The 4,819-nt window shown below is 35.9% G+C and overlaps 1 long non-coding RNA gene across 1 annotated transcript; it reads left to right on the top strand.

Annotated features, from left to right (window-relative positions):
• The first annotated feature begins 2,330 nt into the window (after positions 1–2,330).
• On the top strand, positions 2,331–3,759 carry LOC127133864 (uncharacterized). Its single transcript, XR_007807688.1, has 3 exons — positions 2,331–2,641; positions 2,936–3,334; positions 3,407–3,759. It is a non-coding gene; the product is annotated as an uncharacterized LOC127133864 (long non-coding RNA).
• Positions 3,760–4,819: the final 1,060 nt, after the last annotated feature.

The following is a 4,819-nucleotide window of genomic DNA, read 5'->3' as shown; positions in this document are numbered from 1 at the left end:
ATAGTTCATGGAACTAATGATGAGAGATGAGAAAGAAGTTGTGATAAAGGTATAGTCTGAACCAAAGGATTATGTTGTTTGAACTCCAAAAGGGATGAAATCTGAACCCAGGAGTAAAACTAGCGTTGACCAATATGTGGGTAGCCGGAAGCGTCGGCCACTATATATGGTATAGCAGAAAACAAAGAGAATTAAGTGTTTGTGTACGAGACAAATAACTCTTGGTTCACAAGGTTACACAAGATGGAGCTCAAATGGATAATGTATTTGGCTCAAAAAGAACAGGTATATCACACGGAGTGAATGAAGGTAGAATTATGAATGCGTCATGGAGATGAACAGGGAAAAATAAATAATATGCTCGCGGAGGATTCCAACCCTCGTGCCTACGTATTCTCATTATGCAATGAGAAAGTCAGAGCATTCGTAGTTCGTGGAACCACAAACACAAAGGAAGGATAAATTGATTGGATTGCCCAGAGGCAAAGCAAATTGCTTGATAGGCAAGAATATGGATTAAAACTGTATGAATGAGATATGATTGGCCTACACATGAAATGATTTATAAGGCAAGATATTCATCTAAGCACTAGAGGTCTTATTAGACGAGCAATGAATAAGGAATGATTGGCCTACACACGACAGGATTTACAGGGCAAGTGATCATAAAGGATTGGCTTAAGCACGAGAGATCTTATAAAATAAATAATGATCCAGAGATTTGTCTAAGCACGAGAGGTCTTATAAGACAAAATAATGATTGAGGGTTTGCCAAAGCATAAGAGGATTGATAAGGCAAACAATGATTGAATGGAGTGGTCCTAAGCACAAGAGGTATGATAAGGCTCATAAATGATTGGGTTGATTGATTAGGAATCAAAGACTTGATCTCAAAGGGTATCCGAATATCAATGAGAGCACGATTTGTGATCCACTAAGGAGAAATGAATGAAGTGCAATGGTGTTTTATTGTTGAAGTGCTGAATGATTGATGCTTACTTGAAGAAGACTTGTCAATTATATGATGCAGATTGCACTAAAGTCTATGAAAAAAGGCGAATACCTTGAGCAACTGGGTCATTTGTCCTGTACCCAAGGATCGCATAGACAAGGATATGAATTCTCCATTCTCATCATTCTTTGTTTCTTAAGGCTCATGGCGTACAATTTGAATCAAAATTGATAAGCTATTGATAGAAGATCTTGAGTATTGGTCTTTATATAGAAGAGGACTTGACAATCAAATAATTCGATTTGTGCTAAAGTCTATGAATAGAGGTGAATACGATGAGCAACTGGGTAATTCCTTCTGTACCCTAAGATATTCAAAATAAGTTAATGGAATTCTCCAATCTCATTCATTCTCTATTTCTTAATGCTTGTGCCATACAATCTGAATTATGATTGCCAAGTGTTGGTACCTTTTTTATGCTTGAGAAGTAGTCCATTATGTCAGCTATGCTTAATTGATGTAGACTTTGAAGTCTTGATCTTGCATTTGAACCTTGAGGTCTTGAGCTCCTGAGATTCAGCATATCCAATACAGCTTAAGCACAATGGATTGGCAATATCAAGTGATCAAGGGTCTTTTGATCACTTGGATATGCTTGGGGAATTACATCATGATATAAAGGATTTGGTTGACCAAAGCGACCTTTGGTCAACATTAATCAATGGGATTCGGGGAAATTAGCTAGGCTATGTGCAACCCTAAATGAACCAATCAATGAAAATGAACTCATATATTCCTAACTAAACCCTAAGCTAAGGGATCATGCATAAAAAATCAGAATTTCTACCTAGGGGCGAAATAGTCAATATGCCAAAAATTGATTAAACGGATTAAAAACAAGATTATTTAGAATTAATTAACATCCACTAATCAATGAAAAAGGAATTAGGGTATTAACAAACCTAAAATTTCTAAAGGTTTTAATCGATCGGTTAATCAACATTAATTAATTAAATCTCAATTAATTAACCAATTAACTTAAATCACAATTAGTTCTAATTGACCTAAAAGTCACTAATCCTAATTAAGTTCTAAAATCACCTAATCAACCTAATTAAATACCAAATCCTAATTTCTTTATTATAATTAACCTAATCAGAACCCTAATTAATCCTATAAAAATCCCTAATTAACCTCCTAAAAAGAAAATAAATGGAATGATTAAGAAAGGAGTCGGGGTGCTGAAATGGACTCGAGTGTGTGGATAGATGAAGGAAGTGGTGCGTTTGGGCCCTAGGCCCAAACAACCTAAAGCCTGGAATATTCACAAGGAACCGAGCCCAAAGTTCCAAACATACTCTGGTCACAACAAAAGCTCTGTAGCATGGAACAAATATCTTCTATCATTCGTTCACACAAACTGATCTTCGATTCTCCATTCAAACAGCGTAATCGGAAACCAAAGTAAAACGCGAATCCGGACTGCAGAGTCCCAAATTGAGTTCATCAATGGCATCTTGCACGCTTTCTGGTTTGTGATTTACGATTGCTCGCCGTAGAATCCGACGGTCCAAACGCAATTCAAGTCCGATGTATGACGGAGTTTATGATTCTACAATGTCAAATAAGTTAAGCGAAAGTGGTAAATCATATACCAGAGTCTGGCGCGGTGGCTTGTCGGCTTCACAGGTAGAGCTCCTCCTCCTTTGTCTCCATTTCTTCTTCTTCTTCTCGAAACCTTCCGCTATTATGTGCGTTGTTCGCTTCTTGATTGTCGCGTTTCTGTGAGTTGTTTCTGTTGGCTATTTCGTGAATTCGGTTGAATGCTTCTGATTCTCTGTGTGTGAGTTCTATGTGTGTTGCGAATGATGAAAGAAGAACCAATTTCTGTTATGATTTTTTCTTCTCCTTCTATTCTGATATTTGAGAATGAACATTGAAAAAATGGATCCTCATTGATGTGTGCGTGCTGCGCTTTCGCAGTAGTGCTTATGTTACGTGAAGATTGGTAGGTGGAATTTCAGAGGATTCTGAGAATTGGAGCGAGAAGAGTGAAGATTTGATTTGCGAGTTCTGGAATGTTCAAAGTTGAAACAGAATGAAGAGTGTGATGAAGATTATATAGAGAAGCTTCGTGTAACATATTAGGGTAGCTTGGACAGGTATGTTAATCTAGTTAGGGCACTGTTAAGCTCCAGTTGGATTTGCAGGGTGAGTTTGTTATCTGTTATGACTGTTAGATTTTTGGGTTAATGATTCCTCTTTGTTTTCATCCGTAATCTAACATCTAGCTATTGTTCTGTTAAAGTCTATGCAGGTTGTTAGTGAGTTCTGTTTTATTAACTCATGGTTGTGCATTCCTATTGTGAGCTTATTTGAAAGGTTACGATCAAGTATGTCGTGACTGTATTATGCAGGTTTTTTTACTAAGCTTCTGTTAACATAATTATGCAGGTGGAATTCATTATTGGAGATGGCTTTGAGCTGCTCTGCTATTATGAATCAAGGCTTGTGTGAATGAGTTTTCGGTTACATTCTGCGAGCTACAACTTGGAGAATTACCGGGAGCTTGCCAAAAAGGACCGATGTGAATATGTTATGGAGATTTGTATATTTGTAAGCTGCAGTTGTGGACTTGTTTTATGGAATATGCTGAATGTTTGTGTATTGAATGTTTAGATTGAAATGGAACTTACTTCATTGTATTGGGTATGACATCTTAATTTTGAATTAATGTGTGTAATAGGATGTTATTGAATGTTGTAGGAAATTGATTGAATGGGGAGTTAATTAAAATTAAGTGTGTATTGAATTGTGTTAAATTGTATTACTTAATTTGACATGAGTTAGAAAGAAACTTAATAAAGAAGAGATTAATTTCAACTGGTTATGGTTTGCAATGGGCTCAAATGTTAGTAAAACGTTTGAAATGGAAATTTAAACACTAGTAAATATTTTGAAATGTCAATGGAATGGTTTCAAGTTTAATTGAGAATGGATTTAAAAGGTTTAATTTTAATTAACAGTTAATTTGAAATGGTTTCAAGATGTTTTGAAATGTTAATCAAAATTTGAATGTGAAAGTATTCAATCATGGAAAGTGTAAACAAATTTGGACATTAGAAATTGAATTAAATGAAATATGGAAAGCTAAATGTGATTAGTCCTACGGGATTTGGAAATAATAGTTGAATTGAATGAAAAATAAGATCCAATGAAGAATGAACACAAGTTTAGGTCCAAAAGTTAGCAACAAAAATGGTGAACACAAGTTTAGGTCAAAAAGTTAGCAACAAAAATGGGATGGCTTGGCTTGTTAAACCGTGAAATAACTTGAACAAAACCAAATGATCATGGGCTTGAAAATAACTTATGGGTGATGGTTGACTTTGGACAACTTGTTGACCAAAAGTCAATAGTCGACCAAAGTCAACTGTGGATTAAGAACTAGGGTTTTGCATTGCTTGATGGAGATGCAAGGACTTGTAATGCACTCAAGGTTTTGAATGAATAATGACATGGTTTAAGTGAAACAAATGGCTTATGTGGCCTTCAAAACTTACCAAGTGAAATGAATGCAATTGATCAAAGGACCAATGTACACAGATAAATCAATGGTGAATGAACTGTAATGTCTTAGGGACCAAATGACAAATCAAGGACCAAAAGACCAGTGCACCAATGCAACATGAATCAAAGGCCTATGAATCTTGAAAGCACTATATGGATGTTTTTCTAAACAAAACCTTGAACCAGAGGTAATCCCCAGCAAGTGGACATGTAATCCAAGAGCCTATTCCCAATGGATTAGGGTTTCAGATGCATAGGTTAAAGCTCATGAGGTCAATGAATTGTAAACTAAAGAAT

Source organism: Lathyrus oleraceus, chromosome 1 (genome assembly GCF_024323335.1).
Source record: "Lathyrus oleraceus cultivar Zhongwan6 chromosome 1, CAAS_Psat_ZW6_1.0, whole genome shotgun sequence".
Lineage (NCBI taxonomy): Eukaryota > Viridiplantae > Streptophyta > Magnoliopsida > Fabales > Fabaceae > Lathyrus > Lathyrus oleraceus.
This window is presented reverse-complemented; position numbering and strand designations above follow the sequence as displayed.